The sequence below is a fragment of the Hydra vulgaris genome, chromosome 08, assembly GCF_038396675.1.
Source record: "Hydra vulgaris chromosome 08, alternate assembly HydraT2T_AEP".
NCBI classification, from domain to species: Eukaryota; Metazoa; Cnidaria; class Hydrozoa; order Anthoathecata; family Hydridae; genus Hydra; species Hydra vulgaris.
Genome location: NC_088927.1, coordinates 55,168,135 through 55,190,907, shown reverse-complemented (window position 1 = coordinate 55,190,907; position 22,773 = coordinate 55,168,135). Strand labels below are relative to the sequence as shown.

The 22,773-nt window shown below is 27.2% G+C and overlaps 1 long non-coding RNA gene across 1 annotated transcript; it reads left to right on the top strand.

Annotated features, from left to right (window-relative positions):
• Positions 1 to 15,271: 15,271 nt before the first annotated feature.
• Positions 15,272 to 16,064, top strand: LOC136084377 (uncharacterized). The gene is made up of 3 exons (XR_010640524.1): positions 15,272 to 15,356; positions 15,784 to 15,890; positions 15,968 to 16,064. It is a non-coding gene; the product is annotated as an uncharacterized LOC136084377 (long non-coding RNA).
• The last annotated feature ends 6,709 nt before the right edge of the window (positions 16,065 to 22,773 follow it).

Genomic DNA, 22,773 nt, shown 5'->3' with positions numbered 1-22,773 from the left:
AACATATTTCTTTCAGTAGCTGATCTAAATGCTTTAATGGGCTTACCTTATTTTGCACTGTGTTTCAATACATACATCATATATATTTTTAATCCTTTATTATGTTTTAGGTTATGTGCCTAAATCAGTATTTTGGGATTCTATTAAGCCAAAACTTTTAGTATGTGAGACAGTTCGAATGAGTTCTATTAACCAAGAAGAAACAAGTATTGAAAAAGATCTTTATGATAATGTAATTTTTAGAATTTGTTATTCGCCTCCTTAAAATATTGTTTTTATCTTTAGGACTTGTTTTTATTTTATTTTCTCCTTTTTATCTATTTTATTCTTATTTTTTAATTCTTTTGATGTTTTTCAAAAATATTAAAATGTTTATTAAATTTACTAATGAAACTATTTATTAAAATTAAAATGTTTATTAAAACTATTATAGATAGTTAAATTGTTATACTTTTATGAGAATAATTTTTAATATCTTTTTGATTTTGTTTTTGAATTCATTAATTGTTACAATGTTTAGCTGTCCTGAATATGGCTTGGTTGTCCAAGATCATTTTAAAATGGATCCTAGTTATACTGGTAGCTTTTAATTCAATTTTTTTTTTAATTTTATACTGTAAAACAATATATATATATATATATATATATATATATTTATATATATATATATATATATATATATATATATATATATATATATATATATATGTATAAATATATATATATATATATATATATATATATATATATATATATATATATATATATATATATATATATATTTATACATATATATATCTGTTTGTAATTTTTGTTGGAGCAGGACCTAGAACTGTTTTTAGTTTTTCACAAGTTCAAAAGCTAATTTTTTTGTGGATAGGCCATTGATTATTTATGTTGATGGAAAACATTTTCCAGCCATACCTGGTAGATCAGAGAAAAAAGTTACCAATATTGTTTTGGGAAAAGAGGTAGAAAAACTTCTTACTATACCAAAAAATGCTGAAAGGGCAGGAAATCTAGTTACACAGACTAACTGTTTTGTTTTTGTTTTTTGAAAAAAAAACTTCAAAAAAATTTACTATGCTTTTTTGCAGGCACCTCATCCATGAGGTGTTTAGAGATGTTTTTAAAGCAATATTTGGCCCTAAAACTGTTACAGATGTGTTCATTAAATTATCTAGGTTATTCTCAGTCCAAAACTTTATAATTAAATCAAGTAGTTATAAAGTATATTATACAAAGTATATTGTGTCCCTGGAGATGGAGTTTCACCTACATTAGTTTAGTACTTAATTTTAATTGGATCTTACAACACCATAGTTTTTTTTTATCTTTTTACATATTTAAGTACTTTGTCTTTGTTTTGTTAAACTATTTGTTTTGTTTTATTAAACTATTAAACTCTATTCAAAAAATAATACTCACCATCTAACGGGCCATTTATGCATTTTTTTTAGTTATAAAGTATAATATTTACCTCATCGAAGCAGTTTAGAATACTGCCGGTTAATTAAAATGTCATTTTATTTATAATAGTAAGTTGTATATGCTCTAAACAAATGTTATTAGAAACTTTTTAAAACAGAAAAGTAGAAAATAATTATTCCATACTTTTTTAATTTTGAGGCTTTTTAACTCTAACATTTTACAAGAAGGTAATGATAAAGTTTACCTGCTGACTGCTAATTCTTTGTTGATGACGTTTATTTTAGATTTATGACTAGATTTTTTTATGTATAGTTCATACATTTTTAAATGTTTTTTTTTTAATTATAAGATAAATTTCACTTTTCAATTCATGCATAAATGTAGCGTTTTTAAAAAACAATTTATTCTAATTTTTAATTTTCTACTTTTTAATCTCATCCATAGTTAGGTTAATCATTTTTATGCCCTAATTATTTTCCATAGTTAGGTCAATCATTTTTATGTCCTAATTATTTTCCATAGTTAGGTTGATTATTTTTATGCCCTAATTATTTTCCATAGTTAGGTTAATCATTTTTATGCCTCAATAATTGGTACTTTAACAAGTTAATTTCAAGTTATTGTTGTTACACTTGTCATTTTTTGAAAAAGTTTAAAAGATTATTTTGAATAATATATTTTTTTTTATGTACAGGGTTATTGGGGATGGATACGCCTTTTTGTTACTTCATTCAATCAGTATGTTATTAAAAGCAAGATTTTTTTTTATCAAATTATTAATTTTTCAAGTTAATATTTTTCACTTTTTTATTTTGATTTCTGTTTAAAAAGATTAATTTTAAATAAGTTCAGTAAATAATTACATGACAGGGTCAGCATAGAGATCAATGTGTGGCAAGAAAAACGATGCGTGACTTTGCAGAATTTGAGAATGGCGACCAGGTAACTAAAGCAGCCATGATGAGTTACAGCTATTTATCTGCAATTGGTAATATGGATGAAGCTTTTAAAGCTATCAAGTCTATCAAAAGGTATACTTTTTTATTTATGCTGATATTTTTTTTTAATTTAAATAAAGATCCCATAAAAGCATGCAGAAATTTGATTTGTAAAACATCTTTTTGCTCAATAGTATTTTTTATATTCTTAAGTATTATGTAGTTTAGATAGCACAACATTAGAAGCTTTTGTTTTTCCTTCTACAGATAATATGCAGGTTAGACATGATGTAAAAACTCGGTAATTGTTACATTGTTAGATTAAATTTTTGTCAGTTTATAGTTTTTATAATTTTTTTTTCTTTAAAAGGTTAATATTTAACCTTTTTTTAATTAATTAAAGTAGAACAGAATAGAATGAGATAAAGAATATAATGAAGTAGTTATGACATTGTTTATTTGTTGCTTTTAATTCATTTATTGAATAAACTTTTTACAAATATTTTTTGAATTTTTTGTTGAGAATCATTTTCTGAGTAAAATGATGAAACATTTTTATACAAAATAAATAATTTTTTTGATAAATTGTTAAATTTTTAACTGAATAAAAATAGCCATCAAAGAAACTTTAAATGTTGTACAATATTAGTCGTTTTAAAATTATAATCAATTCAATAATATATTATATAGGTTAATAAAAGTATAATATAGGTTTATAAAAAAAAGAAAAACTCATAGAAGTCCTAAGGGTCTTGTTGTCAAGACCCTAAGGGTATTGACAACAAGACCCTTAGCTTTGTTTTTTAATTACATTTGTCACGTTTATAGTGTTGAATCTATATTTTTTTGTGGAATGTCAAAATTCATATATATAAATATTTAGAAGCGAGTTAAAAAGATTTTACTTAATGAAAATTAAAAATATAAAAGTATTTTATTAGTAAATAAAAATATTTGTTTAAGTTTTAAATGTGTTGTAATTCCATTATTGAGAAAAATTAAAATGTTTCGAAACTTTTTTGTGTATCATAAAAAAGTTCTTTGATAAGAAATACAAAGATCTAGAAAAATTTTTTGTGCAAAAGATAGTATTTGTTTTTTTTCTTTATGTGAGTATAAATTGTAAGAAGAAGAACGAGAGGTGTTGGTTTTGCATTTATCTTTAAAGCAAAGAACATTATAAACCTTAGGCTTGTTTACATTAAGAATATTCATTTGAAGTAAGAGAGGATTGGTATGATTAAAATGGTCTTTAAAGTTTATAAGGCATGCAGCTTCTTTTAATGATAAAGAGGTTCTAGTATACTTTTGTTTACACCACCCCATGCAGTATTAGCATAATTAATATGGCAATGAACAAATGAGTAGTAAAATTCTATTAAATTATTTTTACTTAAGAGATTTCTTGACTTGTATATCATTCTTATACCTCTAGCTATTTTATTGTTTAAATTGTTAATTCGATTTTTCCACATGAGAATTTCATCAAAATAAACATCTAAATTATTTCTAACTTTGACTCTCTTTATTTCAGTATTATCAATAAACAGAAAAGGAATATTCTAAAGTAGATTTTTTTTTCTAAAACTGGATAAAAGAGGATCTGTTTCATGGAGATCACTATTCATTTTTTTCAAATAATGTTGATAAATTATTGTCAGTTAAAAAAAGGTTTGTGTAATGACTAAACATTTGTTGTTAAATTTGATGCTTTATAAATAACGTTATTGTAAATAAAAGCAAAGGATCTAGTAAAATCTAAAGGATTTAATCTTTCTGGAATTCTCCAGCATATTGTTATTCTCCACCATATTGTTATTCTCCACCATATTGTGGTTTTTTAAACAAATTTGAAATACTTCTAGTTAGTTGAAGTATTGCATGTTCAGCCAAATTATTTTTTTTAAATCTACATTTATTATTATATAATATTTTATTTATAGTTAGATGGTTATATGTTCTATTATACAAAAATCTTTCTAAAATTTTTGAGTTGAGTTTTGTTAATTCCCCTCTTTTAAAGATTGGGGTAACTCTAACCATATTGAGAACATCTAGATATACATCCATGTATTATAATTTTAGTTTTAGATGGACACTTGACACATGTTACCTTTCATATTAGCATAAAAATAATACTTATTAGCATAAAATTAATACCTTGTTAATTTGCTTACTAGTTCAGTTGTTACACATTCTACAGCCACTAGATGTTGCTATATCATTAGAGTTAAGTGCAAATTGCAGTTTAGTCTGCAAAGTGTAACTTGCAGAGGCAAAGTTTAGCAATTTATCAAAAGAATGCATTAGTCAGCTCCAAACATAATTTTCAGCTCTTGAGAAGTTTTTACATGCATGCAAGTAGTCATTAGATTTTAAAATAATGATTTATTTTCTCTCAACATCTATATAATCCATTAAATCAAAATTACAAATTGCTAATTTATTTGAAACACCATCATCTCAACCGTCAATATCAAAAACATCCAACATCAGCATAAAGTTGTATAGCATCAGCCTAAAGTCAACTCGTCTGCAACTAATCTTCAGTATTGCATTTTAAGCTGTTTAAAAAGAAGTTAATAGGTGATTGCAACTGGCCTAATTGTTTGCCACAGCTTATGCAATAAATGTTATGCATCCAACACGTCCACACAAAAAAATGAAAAAATGTAGGGGTACAAAGACTTAAAGGGAGGTGTCTTAACAAACTTGAAATGCTCAAAAGATTGAATGATGCTGATAGCAAAAAAAGCGCCAAAGAATGTTTGAAAACAGCGTAAGCTTAACTTTGATAAAGAGCAGCAAATAAATCAAGAACAACAGTGAATCCAACAGCAACAAAACAAGCCTAGTTTAAAATTAGTTTTGGGGCAAAGCTGCAACAAACCAAAATAGGGAATGGTAAAAATGCAAAAAATGAAAATGCTTTATTTGGCTTTGTCAAACATGCATACCAAAAGTAATTGTAAAAGACGAAAGGTTTTATTACACCAAAAAGTGAACAAGGGATAGCTCAATACATCCTCTAGACCCTCTCAATGACTCGACATCACAGGAATAAGTTTTTTGTTTTGATAATTACTTGTATTTTTTTAAATTTGTTATTATTGGTTGCTTTTTTTAATTAGGCATTCTTTAAATTGTTTTTTGACTTGCATATTTCATTCTCCTATGATGTAGGAATAGAATAAAATGTTTTTTATTTCAATTAAATAAAGTTTCTGTAGCAAACATTAAAATATATTTGACTAGATTCAAATATATTTTAATGTTTGCACAGTTTCAAAAATAATTATCTTTTTTTTTAAGTAAAAAAGATCAAGTAAACTATAGTAAACTCGTAAACTCAAGTAAACTATAGTAAACTCGATAACTGGGATTCTCTCTCTAGAACTCAAAATTCTACTTAAGTATTTTCAAAGTCCTGTTGAATCCAAACATTTACTTGAATCCTTTATTTTCACCCCAAGAGGTTTGAATTATTGGTAGTTTACTTTATTATATTTTATCCCATTTTACTGTATTTTATATTAAATATATAATGCTATCTACAATATATGTGAATGGAATAATAAATATAAAATAAATAGTATATAAAACTACATACAAAGTATGTGAATGAAATAATAAGTGTTTGAAATAGATTTTACTTACTTTTTCAAAAGATTTCTACTTAGTACTGATCAAAGATAATTTAAATTTGACTCTTACTAATAACATACATTTTAAAAATAAAAATTTCCTTATCAACTTAACAAGATCATTCATTCAGTATGGCACTAGTAAATTGTCTTCTAAATATGAAGCAATCTTTTTTGTAAATTATATATATATATATATATAAATATATATATATATATATATATATATATATATATATATATATATATATATATATATATATATATATATATATATATATATATATATATATATATATATATATATATATATATATATATATATATAAGGATGTTTCATATTTTATCAGTTTTTGAAATTAAACTCGCAAATCGATTTATAAATTGACCATTTATATGAAAATAAGTTTTAAAAATTATATATATATATATCTATATATGTATATATATATACATATATATATATATATATATACATATATATATATATACATATATATTATATATATTGTGTATATATATATAAATATATACATATATATATATATATATGTATATATATGTATATATATATGTATATATATATATATATGAATATATATATATATATATGTATATATATATATATATATATATATATATATATATATATATATATATATATATGTATATATTATATAAGGATGCTTCTTATTTTATCATTTTTTAAATGTAAATTCGCAAATTGATTTATAAATTGACCATTTATATGAAAATAAGTTTTAGCAAAAAAATTATATATATATATCTATATATGTATATATATATCTATAAACGTATATATATATATACATATATGTATATATTGTGTATATATATATATACATAGATATATATATATATATATACATATACTTTGGTTTTTTATTATTCATATTTGGCCATTTGTCTGATATATTTTGTCTAATTATTCATTTTTATATTTGAAGGTATGCCCAAATATCGTCGACTGACAACAGAAGAAAGACTTCGCGCAGTGTTCTTGGCAGAAACAGGTGCAAGTTTAAGAAAAATAGCCAGAGAACTTAAAGCAACACCAATGGGTATTAAGAAAATAATAGATAAACATATCGAAACTGTTTCAACAGCTGTTAAGAGGCGATCTGGAAGACCAAAGAAAACAACTCCACACACTGACAGAGTGTTAGTTCGAATGTCCTTGCAGGATCGTAGACTCACTGCCCCTCAACTCGGTCGAAAACTTTCTGAAGAACATGGGGTAACTCTGGCAACTCGAACTGTACGTCAGCGCCTTCTGAAAGCAGGTCTTCGTGGATGTGTGGCTGCAAAGAAGCCACTGCTTTCAGCTACAAACGTTCGTCGACGATTGGCATTTGCCAAAGCACACAAAGACTTGACAGTAGATAATAGGAAACATGTCCTGTTCAGTGATGAAAGTTCTTTCGAGTTGTTCCTTAGTTCCAAATGAGTAATTGTGCGAAGAAGAGTTGGTGAAAAATTCAGTAAAAACTGTATTGCGCCAACTGTCAAGCATGGAGGAAAGAGTTTAATGATTTGGGGGTGTATGTCTGGCTATGGGCTTGGGCACCTTTATCGATGTACTGGAAGTATGAACCAACGCCAGTACATTGATGTACTACAAAACACAATGTTTCTTTCTGCTAGTGCACTGTTTGGGCAACTTAACTCGTTCTTCTTTCAGCATGACAATGCACCATGCCACAAGGCCAAGACTGTCACAGATTTTCTTTGGCGTAATCAGGTGGCAGTACTTGATTGGCCTGCTCAGAGCGCGGACATGAATCCGATTAAAATTTGTGGAGCGTTATGGCAAAGAACATTGAAGGAAAGAGGCCATCTAACTTGGATAGTCTTTGGTTAATTTTGCAAGATGCATGGAACAATATTGATGATGTTACAATTACTCGCCTGTTTGATTCAATGCCAAACGGTATGAAACATGTTATTAAAGCGCGAGGTTACCATACTAAATATTGATCAAACTGCATGTTCTTGATACAGAGTGTTGTTTTTGATGATTCTGATAAATAAAAATTGTGTTTGCAACAATTTACAGTGTTTTTAATTGCTTAAAATAATAAATGTATGCAAAACTCAATGGTGTATACTTACTTTATGCCGCTATAGTACATATTTCATTTTTAGGGTCCCCGCTAGTTCGATTTTGGGCAATAAAGCTGGGTGTTTTAAACACCTGGGGAGGACCTTAAAATTTAGCCTATAAAATTTTTTATTCTTAATAATGATATATGTTGGATTGAATATTAATTACATAAAAGGAGCATGTTGAAAAAATTAAGATACGCCTCCAAGTTACAAAATGCGCCACCGAGTTATAAAATAGGTTTGAGTAAAGAAAAATTTGGATTTTCACCAAATTCAGAAGATTCTGTAAAATATTTTCTTAATTTTTTCAACATGCTCATTTTATGTAATTAATATTCAATCCAAAATATATTATCATTAAGAATAAAAAATTTTATAGGGCAAATCTTAAGGTCCCCTCCAGACGTTTAAAACACCCAACATTTTTGCCCAAAATCGAGCTAACCCTAAAAAAGAAATATATATATAATTTTTTTACTCTAACTTATTTTCATATAAATGGTCAATTTATAAATCGATTTGCGAGTTCAATTTCAAAAATTGAAAAAATATGAAATACCCTAATATATATATATATATATATATATATATATATATATATATATATATATATATATATATATATATATATATATATATATATATATATATATATATATATATATATATATATATATTTTTTATATAATTCACTTCCTGAAAGCCAAGAAGGCCACTACAGATGAGGAGGCTACTTGTGGTTATAACCCACTTCCAACTCTATAACTCCGAAACACAAACCTTGGCAAACAAGGCCAAGTAACAAGTTGAGCACAGTACTATATATATATATACATATATATATATATATATTTTTTTTATACATCATCGCTTCCACCAAGGCTGCAAGCAGCCACTAATTAAAGTTTGAAGTTACTGAAAGAGAAAAGATGAAGTTTGTAGAGCAAGATAACGATTGACGGACGACTTAAAAGATTGCAAATTATATGAATCAGGAAAGCAAGATGAAGGAAGCGAATTCCAAAGAGGTGATGTTCGAGGAAAAAAACTAGACAAATAAGCGTTTTTGGAGCACATAGGAATAGTCACAGAAAGAGGATGTCACTTAATTGAATGACGAGTAACACGAGAATGAATTATAGTAGATGGCATAAGAGACGCTAGCTCTTTAGAACAGTGCCCATTATAGTATTTGTAGAAAAGAGAAAGAGAAGCAACATTACGACGATGTGATAATGGTTGGAGGTTGGCTGCAAGAGCAGGTCCAACAATGTTTACAATGCGTTTTTGCACCTTGTCTAAAAGAGAAGGCATCATTAGAAGATCCACCCCAGATATGGCAACAGTATTCCATACAAGGCCGGATTTGAGATTTATAGAGATAGGGAATAGAATCCGAAGTAAGAAAGTGACGAGCTCGATAAAGAGATGCAACCTTAGCAGATGCTAATTTTGCAACTGATTTGATATATGGTTTCCAAGAAAGATTGGAAGTAAGAGTTACCTAGAAGGTGAAGAGTAGGTGACTCATCGAGTACATCACCGTTCATAAATATAGGAAGATCTAAATTATTGCGATAACGATTGGCTGAAAAAATTGAGTTTTATCTAAATTAAAGTTCACCAGCCACTATGAGCCCCATGCTGTAGCAGAAGTGAGATCCTTTTCAAGCTCAAATGCCCCCTCCAAGCAATCAGAGGGTGATGGTTTCTTATCACGACAAGAATAAATGGTAGTATCATCAGCAAACAATGCCACCTTAGATGTGAGAATATCTGGAAGATCATTAATGTAAATTAAAAAGAGTATAGGGCCAAGGATAGAATCTTGAGGAACCCCTGAAGTTACAGAATAAGAAGAAGAGTGTTGTCCATCGAGGACAACTTTTATGCTATGATTGGAAAGGAAGGATTCAATGATCTTAAAGATGTTGCGGGATACACCATAAGAAGAAAGCTTATGGAGAAGACCAGCATGCAAAACTTTATCAAAAGCTTTTGAAATGTCAAGAGCAATGGCCTTAACCTCTCCACATTTATCTAATGCACGATAAAACCTGTCAGTTATTACTGTTAGCAAATCAGCTGTAGAACGAGAAGATCGAAATCCATATTGATGGTCAGAAATTAAGTTATTAGATTCAAGATGAGAGATTAAGTGTTTGTTAATTAAAGATTCAAAAACCTTGCTTATGATAGGAAGAAGACTTATGGGACGGTAGTTAGACGAATCAGATCGCTCTCCAGAATTTTTGAAGATAGGAAAAACAGGTGCCGCTTTCCAGCAGGCTGGAAAGCAAGACTCTGATAAGCACTTGTTGAATAGTTTTGACAGTATAGACGACAGCTCCGGAGAACACTTCTGCTAGACAATAACAGGTATGTTATCCAGGCCACAAGCTGCAGAAGAGTCTAGGCTGGAAATCACTTTAGATACAGAAGCTGGAGTGATGCGAATGTCAAGCAATGGATCAACCTGTTTGTTGAAACAATTCGACTTTGTCTTTAGGTGAGGTGACAAAGTCTGAACCATACAAGAGAGGTGGAATTATAGATTTGCTCCTATTATTGATATTATTAAAGACTCTCCAGAAGTCACGAGAGCCTAATTTTTGGGATGAGATACGAGATTTCATGACCTGAGAATAGCGGGTTTTGGCGTTAGACAAAACTTTTTTACAATTGTTTCTAGCAGTAATAAACAGACGTCTGTTTTCTGGAGAATTGTTTTGATGATAAATATGGAAGTAACGGTTTCGATTGGCAATCGCAGCAGGACAGTGTGAGGAAAACCATGTAGGAGAGTGAGGCTTGACCTGGAATTGTCGAGAGGGAATAAAAGATTCCAATCCAGCCTGAATCCACGAAGTTATGTAAGAAGCACATTTGTCGACAGGAAGACGAAAGATTTCTACCCAAGGGCCGTCACAAAGAAAATCACGGAAAGAATCCCAGTCAGCTTTACTGTAGTTGTAAGAGGTTCGATAATAGGAGGGATTCAGGTGATGAAGAAGAATGAGATATTAGTTTTAGAGAGATCAAACTGTGATCAGAAGAACCTAAGGGTGAATTTGGAGAAACTGAGCACTGACTAGGATCAGAAACAAGACATAAGTCGAGTAGAGAAGGTGAATGATTCGAGTTGTCAGGAAAGTGAGTTGGAAAGTTAAATATTTGAGTTAGGGATTGAGAAAGGCAAAACTTGTGGGCTTTAATGCCTGCCGAATCACTGACACTAGAGCCAAGCCATTCAGAGTGGTGAGCATTAAAGTCACCGACAACAACTATATTAGCTGATGGACAAAGAGAGAGGGCTTGGTCAATATGATCAGAAATATAGTCAAAAAGTGTGCAGTCTTGAGATGAAGGAGAGCGATATAGAACAAAGAGAAAGGCAATAAAGTGAAGTGGTGCTAAACGAAAGCACATGAAAGAATAGTCTGTAGATTCAAACCTAGTTTCACGACAAATGGGTAAATTCTTGTAAACGAATGAATGTAAATGCCTTGTAAATGAATTGAATGTAAATGCCGAGGCCAAGCATGTGACTATTGGAGTCTTTACGAATTAGAGGAAGATAACCATCAACACTAAGATCACAAGATGAGACAGCCGAACTCAAATTAGTCTCACAAAGAGCAAGTAGGTCTGGTGAACTTTGCAAGAGATAAGACTCAACAGAAGAGAAGTTACTTCGAAGACCACGAATATTAGTGAATGATAGGTTTAGAGAACTTGGTGATGATGAAGGTGTTTTGTGTTTTATAGTTTTTGGTACTTTATTCATTTTTAAATTAGATTGAAGAACTTGACTCAAGGCATAGATAGTACTCAGAACACCGTTTAATAGCCTAAGCAATTGCCTCATTACTACTAATAAACCCTAAGCCGTAACAAAGATCTCCAAATGTGGCCTTCGCAATGCACTCCAAAAGTACAAACAGGGACACCATCCATGCGCAACATGGCACTGTTAATACTTTGATATTTTTCAGCTGTTGATGGAATCAGCCTCTCTAAGAGCTACCACAGAGTTCGGGAAACCTGACTACCAGCCGGCCTCAGAACCATAAAACTAAGTTTTAGAGCTGTACCCTCATTAGGAGATAATAGAATGAGTTGCCTAGTCATAAAAACAGAGACACAAGCAAAACCCATGCATTGAGTCAAGAAGATCCAGCATTCAACATCCTAAACTGGAAACAATGTATTTAAATACATCTGCGCTAGCCTAATAGATGAAGAAGGGGTGCGAGGCTGGTCAACAGATAGAATCTGTTTACCCCTTAAGTCTTTGCCTAGGAGGCCTTCTACAAGACAGTAGCTGGGTGCATTTAACATCTGCTCAAGATGAGTATTTTTATCGAGACACCATCTCTAGCCTTTACTCAACCAAGAGCCCCAAGGCAGGGGGTGTTTTAAATCGGAGTTGGCATCTCCTAGCCTTTGCCTAAAAAGGCGTATCCTACAAGGCAGCAGGACATGAAGCAGATTGTACTGGGTTACATGTTACCAGTAGCAGGATAATCTGATCTGACTTGATATATATATATATATATATATATATATATATATATATATATATATATATATATATATATATATATTATATATATATATATATATATATACTATATATATATATATATATATATATATATATATATATATATATATATATATATATATATATATATATATATATAATGATATATATATATATATATATATATATATATATATATATATATATATATAATGATATATATATATATATATAATGATATATATATATATATATATATATATATATATATATATATATATATATATATATTATATATACACATTGGTTTGCAAAATAATAAGTAATTGTTGAATATTTTGACTTTTTGTATGAAATAAGTACTTAATATTAATCTAATTTATTTAATTAGTTATAATACAATTAATTTAACCATAAACTAATATTTTTAATGTAATGAAACAAGTACAAAGCAAAATTTATTTACTATATTTTATTTTTACAAATATCTGTTATGCAAAAAAATAGGTAAACTAAATTAAATACATATTTTGTTAAAAATAATGAACAATGATAACTAAAAATTTAATTAACTCATGGTTTATTTATATTTGGGTGTATACCCGTTATTTGCAATTATTGCTGCACATCTTTTTGCCATAGTATCAACTAATTTTTGGAATGTACTTATTGAAATGTTTTTCCAACATTCATTTTTATTTTGGGTCTTAATAAGTTTTCCTAATTTATTTTTCACGTGTGCTCAGAGATTTTCTATTGAGTTCATGTTCGGTTATTGGGCTGGCCACTTCAAAATCCGAATTGTCTCATTATGGAACCAAATTTTTACTACCTTCGCTGTCTGCTTTGGGTCATTATCTTGTTGATAGTCCAAATCAAAGGTAGATTTTCTTCTGCAAATGGTAGCATAACATTCTCCCGTATATTTAAGTATACTTCTTTGGTCATATTTTCATTAATCCAAAAAAGGAGGTCTACTCCATAATATGAAACGCAACCCCATATTTTAATACTTCCACCACCATGTTTGACCGTTTTTACAGTATATCTAGAATCATGTTCTTTTGTTTTTGGTCTTGCTGATCTGACCCAAACAAGTTAATTTTCGTCTCATATAACCAAAAAATATTTTGCCATTCTGAAAATGGCCTGCCCACATGCTCTCTAGCAAAATCTTTCCTATTTTAATATTATTTAGTGATAAAAATGGACACTTTTTTGGTACCTTGGCTTTATCATGTTGTTAAGTAAGCTTTTTTCTAACTGTTAAAGCATCAATTTGCAGGTCAAGAGTAGTTTTTTTTTTTTTTTTGACATTGCAAAAGGATTTCTTTTATATATACACACACACACTTGCGTATCAATCCAGATACAGCTGTGCATAAAATGTCACTCATAGTGTAATACTGAAGTCTACACACCATTGTCTATCAGGTAATTTTAAATGCTTGTTATTTTGCTAAATGATGAGCATGTTACCAATTAGTAAAATATGGCTTGTGCTGACTCACTGTAAGTACTGGTATTAGCAGTGCGTTTCAATTAAGAGTTATTGCAAAAATTCAGTAATATTTTTTATGCAAATTCTGTTCTATTCCATTAAATTTAAAAGTTTTAAAATATTAATAAAGTTATGTTTCTTGTAAAAAGATTTATCTTTTGTCTGTTGATTATTTTTTCTAGTTGTTTAAGCTTAATGAGTTTAAACTTCTCCTTTAAAAAAAAAGTGTTTTTTACTTATAGGAAGTATTACCTGACAGACGACAATATGGAAAACATTTATTATGGCAATAAAATTTTGATTTTTTCATTATTTTTTTCTACTTTGTCTTAGAATCTGTTTAGATAAAAATTAGCATTTTAAATGTTAATGCTAATTTAATGCAGGGGCATTAAATTAATATTTGCTGCAGTATTGAATGCCTCTGCCTATGTGACATACAGTATGCTGTCAGCAGTAATTTTTCATGCCTAGTTAATTTCAGTTTAAAAATATATTCGTACTTATAAGAAAAATTGTTTAGTATTGCAAAATACTGTTTATAATTGTTGTATACTTTAAAATGCTTGAACGTTTTATATTATCTCATATGTTTTGTGATTTTATGAAATGTTTTTTTTTTTGTCAAAAATATTACTTTTAGAATGAAAAAATGATTTCTTTATTGCATTTATTAAAAGCATTATTACAGACTAAAATCAGCCATAATAAACATTTTTTTCAATCGATGTATTAATGAAACCAAAACTTATATTGTTATTAATCCTTTTTTTTTTTTTTTTTTTTGCAAACTGTTGATTTTTTTGTTTGGTAACAACAGCTATAGGCACATAATACATAAATGATTGAATTTCACTATTTATTAAATGAAATATAGTTAACAATTGAAAATCAAAATATATTTTTTCTTGAAAATATAATTATTACAACTTTACTAAGCAAGGCGGCTAAAAAAGTTTAAAATACTTTCAGGGATTTGATGGGTCTAATCTCTGTTTCTCTTATTTGTGAGGATAACATAATTAAAAATGTTATATTAGTAATTACTAAAATAAATTATAGTTATATTATGTGTGTTAAATTAGGAAGAAGCAGAGCAGTTGTACAAGAATTGTCATCGATATGATCTTCTTAATATCTTTTATCAAGCTTCAAACAATTGGACTCAGGTTGTTTTTTTAATTATTAAAGTCAATTTATAATATAAAAGGTTTTAGTTTGTTGTTGTAACATTTTATTTTAATTTATTCTTGTATTCTGTAATTTCAGTTTATTCTTGTTATCTGTTTTTTAATTAGTTCTTGAAACTTTTACTTTAAATTAGTTCTTGTATTCTGTACTTTCAGTTTGTTCATGTATTCTGTAATTTCAATTTGTTCTTATATTCTGTACTTTCAAGTAGCTCTTGTAACTTGAACTTTCAATTAGTAATTGTATTCTGTACTTTCAGTTTGATTTTGTAACTTATACTTTCATTTTGTTCTTGTATTCTGTACTTTCAGTTTTTTCTTGTAATTTGTACTTTTAGTTTGTTCTTGTAATTTGTACTTTTCTTTTATTCAAATACAATGTCATGATAGAATATTTATGTAATAGGCTATTGAATGTGCTGAAAAGCATGATAGAATTCATTTAAGAACCACTTTCTACTGTTATGGACAATACCTTGAAGATCTGGGTAATAAAGAAGGTGTCGTTGAAAAGTATGATTTTTTTTTTCAGTGTACAAAGATTCATGTCAAATATATTAAAAGTTTAATAAAATTATTAACCTGTTTAGTTTTGAAAAATCTGGTACTTTTCGCTTTGAAGTACCCAGAATGATGATGGATGATGTGGATGAACTACAAGCATATATTCTCAAAAGAAAAGACAGGTATGAGTTTTGTTATTAAAGATTTTAATCTGTTAATAATGTTTCTTTTGTTATTACCAGTTACTTTTAACCTGAGAATAAAACAACATGATATCTAATAAAACAACATGATATCTAATAGAATTAATCAACATTATTAACTGTCTAATTTTGATGAACATTATTAATATTATTTAATTAAAATTGCCAGATGAACATTATTAATACAAATAACAATTTTTTAAATTTTCAAATTAATCATATAGTTTAACAGCATGCTAAAAATATGTTACAAAAAAAAGTCTGAAACTAACTCTTTTAAATATGAAACTGTTCATAGATTTGTGTTTCATTCTTAATTTTTTTTTTTTTTTGATGCCACGAATCTAAATGTTGAAAATACCTCTGATTGACATTAGTTTTATTGTAAAAACAGGATTATATAATAAATCCACGTATTTCTAAATTCTATTTTAATGGCTTTATAATTTGAAATTTTGTGTAAAGATTAAAGTTACCTCCATTATATTAAATTATAGAATTAAAAAAATTAAAAGGAAAAAACAAAAACAAAATTTCGTTACATAGTGTTATATTAGAAAAAAACTGAATTGGGCAGTAGCTAGAGAGATCAGAGCAATCTTTAGATTTTTTAAAAATTGCAACCACAAGAGCCATTTTTCAGCAGGCAAAAAAGTAAGATTCAGTTATTAACTTAATTTATTTAGCTTAGAGTAAAAATAATTAGTTCAGAGAGTATTAAAGAGAGTCCTGGAAAACACTTGTTTCTCTGAAATAACAGGATGAGTGTGGTCATTGGATTCAAGAATCAGAAAAGGTCTTTGCAAATAGATCTGGTATCTGGTATCTGGTAATCTCTGATCTATCTATAAACTATGTATGTGAGAAGAAATGTTATTATTACATTTTATTGCTCTAATATATTTGGGTGTTAAACCCTAATTCCCAGAGGAAAATTGAAAGAAATAAAAGCTTTAAGATGTATGTATGTATGTATGTATGTATATCTATGTATATATATATATATATATATGTATGTATATCTATATATATATATATATATATATATATATATATATATATATATATATATATATATATATATATATATATATATATATATATATATATATATATATATATATATATATATATATATATATATATATATACATATATATCAGGCCTTGTTACGAGATTTCGCTGCGTAATGAAAACGCGTAACACATTTCTAAGTAACTCAACTTAAATATATTTTCTATTGTTAGAAGTTATATTGCGTCACTAGCGTCTTTTTAAGTATCACATTGTAGTTAAAGTTATTTTATTAACACATTAAAAATCAAACAGTTTTTTTTTTCTCACTATAACAAAAGTTACAAATAAAATCTAAGTTCCTATTTGAAAAATCATTTTTATTATTTTTTTTCATCTTTTTACTAAATTTTATTTTGATAATTATATTTTTTTCATAAAATGTAAAATAATATTTGTTTATTTTCTTATAATTTTACAGTTGGTTTTTCGCTATTTTATGAGCTGTTAATAAATTTTTTCCTATTTATTTTGTGAACTAATAATAATAATAATGTTTTTAAACAATAAAGACCTTTTTTTATTATTTATCAGTTACCAATAACATATTCGTGTTCATAACTCATTTTCATAAATTAAACAAACGTCATTAAAGCTTTACGTTATTGAGTTAACAATAAACAAAATATCTTATTAATAAAATATTTAAATCAAAATAAATCGTGCAATTTTTAAACTATTATGACAAAAAATAATTTTTATATTTAAAAGGAATTTATATATTTAATTCCTTAAGATAAAACTTAAACAATTTATTTTTTTTAACTAATTTTTAACAACAAAAACAAACTGTTTCTTTAACAAAAAATCTATTAGTTTACAATTGCAGTTAAATGCTTTTACTTACGACTTTATTTGTTCTGAATAAACATCACGTTGACGACATCAAAAGATAATTTAAATATTCTAAAAGATTAAAGTTTTTGCGTAGCGCAAAACTGCTGAACGCGTAGGCAAATTGCCTTTTCGCAAGCAAAATGCGTAACGCTTCTTAACAAGGCCCGATATTTACAAGTCTTGTTAAGAAGCGTTACGTTATTCTATTGTTATTTTATCCTATGCCTTCATTATAGCTTCTTTTAAGTTGTCTTTGCGTCTAAATGCTTGTTTGCCAATTTTTCTGTCAAAAAAATACCACCAATTTTCTATTGGATTCAAGTCCAAACTTTGAGATGGCAAAATATCATTAATGTCATCATTAATTAGAAAAAAAAAAAGATTTGTTTCTGCAGCTAAATAATAAATCATTTCTTAAACATGACATCTTTTTCCTATTGTTATAATTCTAGGTTTTCTTTTTACATTACTACATGATTACTTTTTACAATGATTTTTTTATAAATACCTTTATGATTTTTCATATCATCTTATTGACTTTTAAAATTTTTATCTCCTCTCCCTACTGACTTGCTATGGTTTAGCTTTTAATGTTGTTTTAGCTAGTTACCAGTGTTAAAAATTCATATTTTTTAAATTTTTTGAAAGGAGAGTTAATGAAATGGTGGGCCCGATATCTTGAAAGCTAAGGTGATATGGAAGCTGCATTGTTTTTTTATAAGCAATTTGAAGACTATTTATCAATGGTTCGCATACACTGCTTTTGTGAAAATATGAAAGAAGCAGAGTAGCTTTGTCAGGATACTGGGGATAAACATGCGACCATCTTGCATGTAAATTTGAAATTTCTGGAAATATACCAAAATCAATCCATTTTTTTTCTCGTGCACAATGAATGGGTAAAAAATATATTGAATATATTTGAATATATTTTAAATTTTCAAATTCATTTTGCTAGGAAAAACAGCTAGATCAAGAGTTTATGAATTTATCGATGCTTAGTACTCAAGAAGATATGCCAAGCTGTGCCCAGTAATATTTTGATTACTTTATTTTTTATTATTTAATGATAATAGTTTATTCATATAATAATAAATTCATATCAATAAGTATATATATATATATATATATATATATATATATATCATATTTTACTGATGCAGAAAATATTTAACAGACAAATCTCAAAAAAGTATATTTAAAAAATATATTTATTTAATTGAGTTCACAGAAAACTTTTTGAAAATCTGTAAAAACAGAAAGTCTTGTATATATTTTTAAAGCTAATTTACTTACAATACATAAATGATATATAGTTGAATATGTAACAAACAAAAAAACAAAAATGCAGCACAGCACTTGTCATTGTTCTTAGAAAAAATCTAATGTTGAAGACTGCACATCTTTTGTAATGAAGGTACTTTTTAAAATCAGCTAATAACCGCCGCCATCTACAGGAATGTAAAATTCAAGCACAAATTATAATAAAGAAAACCATATTATAATAATTAAAAATATTTACTACCAATGGTGACAGTTAATGTGTATTAAAAAGTTATGATTCCATAGTAGCAGGAAGTTATTAATTTACAAAAAAATTTGAAAAAATTTCAAATAAAATAGAAAACAAATTTAAAAAAATTACTTTATTATGAAAACATTTTGATGACAGGATCAATTTCGAAATCAATTTCTTTAATGAAAAACCAATAATATCTCCTTCGAATAGCAAAATTATTAGTAACACAAATGATAAAAAAAGAATTTGAGGTTTAAACAATTGCACTACAAGTCACAAAACTTGCTCGGCTAATTTAACAGGCTAGCTCTACACTTACTGCAACACACAACACTTGAGTGGCTAGTTTTACGACCTTGCTCTACACGATTTTCTGTAGATAATAACATTAGAAACATTTTCAAATCAGTTATACTTTTAAAGTTAAAATCAGCAAATACTTTTTATTTATTATTAAATTTTTTTATCAAAAAATGCAATGTTTAATGGTAAAAAAAATATTTGTTTATAAATTAAGTTTATTTGTAAATAAAACATTACTTGTATATCATATTGTAAATCATTCAAAGATCCAGCTTTTGGAATTTTATATGGAATTTTTGAAACAATATTAGTTCATTCTTATAAAAATCTTGCAAATTATGAGTTTTTCAATAATTTGGTTAGACAATGCAATATCTAACCAAATTAAAAATAATATTCAAATAAATAAAAAGTACAAATGATAAATAAAAAGTTATATTAATAACTAAAAGTTGTAGAATACATTCATACCTGTGAACTATGATTTTTTCAAAATAAAAAATATAAAGACTATAAATAAAGGACACATAACGTTATTTGTGTATCTTTTTTCACCTACCATACCTTGAATGAGATGTTTATCAATTTTGAAAAACTATTAAATCCCCTTGCACATGCAACATGTAGTTGCCCATAAGAGAAACACGTTTTTTAATTTTAGATATACACCAACTATCAAATATTTGACTTTTATTCATTGTCATTAAATATGCCAATCTGACAGGAAACTGACAGAAAACACCTCTGCATCAATATAACTATATTTAAGAGCACTAACTTTCATTAGAGCGCCATTGCATAACCAACAGCTTTGAGATTTATAAGTAGTATAATTAAACAACCAATTTTCAATTTTAAACAATGAGGAAACATGCCTGAAGCAGTTAAGCTGTTCCAAAACTCAACAGAAAAGTTGAGTTTTGAAACAGCTTAACTCCTTTTCCAGCTTAAAAAGTTTTTTTCATTTAAGTCATCAGACAATAATGAAAGAAATAATATTCAATTACTTCTTCATTGATTTATAATGAAACTACATTAGTGGGTGTTAAAACTACATTAGCGGGTATTAAAACTGCATTAATGGGTGTTGAAACTACATTAGCGGGTGTTAAAATCACATTTTTAATTATCTTGTTCAGCATCTTCAAATATCTTATCAACAGTTAAGTCATTTTTTCTTATAATGCACTGATGCAGTATTTAAATGCATCCTTTAAAAGGATCCTCCTCTTTTACAGGTATTCTTCCACTACCAAGTTTTAATAGAAATTGGGAAAATTCTCCTTTCCAATCATGTACTCTCATATTTTTAGTTTTTTCTTTTCTCGACAGGCATCATTAAAGTCACCGCCAAAAAGAATGAATTTTTGTCTAAATGAAAAGTTATTGTGGCAAACATATATATATTCTTTAAAGTATATATATATAAACCTCTACAATTTAGCTCATTAGTTTAACAATAGGTTTACCATTAAAGGCTAAATTACTTATTATAAAAACAATGTTTTTATGTTTTAACCTCTATGTAACATAGAGGTTATCTTTTTCTGTTTTTTTCGTTTTCCAAGGTAAACTTGAAAACTATGTTGCTTAGAGAAAAAGTAAAAAATGAACTTTGTTTATAATCAATCTGAAAGGGATCTTAGCAAAAAAAAAATTAAAAATAATCAATTTAAATAAGGATTAATGGTCGTTTTAGTAAGAGAAAAAAAACTAAATATTAAAAAAAAAATTTCAACGCAATTTATTTGGTGTTAATTGACGTCAAATTAATGTGTCCAACTTTTAATTTGATATCAAGAAAATCAGGTAGTATTCAGTTAAGATAAAAAGTTTTAATGTTTAATTAAGAAAAAATTTTAAATTAAATAATTAAAATTTTCCTAATTAAATTGTTTTAATTAAGAAAAAATATTAAACTAATTTGCCTAATGTTGTTTTAAAAAAATGAAGCAATGTCAGTCAGTATATTTTAGTCTAAAGTAAAAACAAATTTGAAATAATTGTAAAACTAATTTAATGATTTTTAATTTATATATAATAATAATAATTCAAATGCTGTTGAGAGCACCAGGCAATATCTATGACAGCCAACACAATAGTTGTCTAATAATTTAGCTGCAACCTGTTTTTCTTGTTCAACATTATCTGCAAATCAATCAGATTAAGTCTGGATTTAAACTCTTTGACTGATGTAGACTCTACCACCGATTCCGGTAAATTATTTCATCCAAAGACAACCCTGTTTGTAAAGAAACGTAGTCTACTTAAACAATTTTTAACAAATTCTGATTTAACACGATGTTTATAACCTCTAGTATTGGATGCTGAACCTGGTGTATTGATTGAATGCATTTGTATCTGGACTTTCTTCATATTAATAGATTCAAAACCTTTATATAATTTATATTGTTGTATAACCTCTTAGTCTTTGAACTTCTAAAGTTGTTAAATCTAATATTTTTAGACTTTGATTATGTCCCAGATATCTTAATTCTAGTATCAATTTAGTTGCTCTTCTTTGAACATTTTCAAGTTCTTTGATATCTTTTTTATAATAGGAATTCCAAGCTTAAATCGCAAACTCCAAATGAGGTCTAACGTACGTGCAATAAAGCATTTTCATGAGGTACTTATCTTTATACCTAAAAGTATTGTTTAATATTGCAAGCATATTGTTTGCTTTACTGGCAGCATTCCTTACTTGTCTTTCCCATTTCAAATCCTTGGATGTATAAATACCTAAATCTTTTTCGAGAGTAGATTTTTCAATTTCTTTTAGTTCACTATCATTTTACATGAAATAAGAATATCTTTTATTACTTGCACCAAAATTTTACGTTTTTCAAAGTTCAAACCCAGTTTCCATTCAACAGACCATTCATCAATTTTTTTTATATCATTTTGAAATGATTTTGAATCAACCTCAGTATAAATAGGAGCAATTATTTTATTG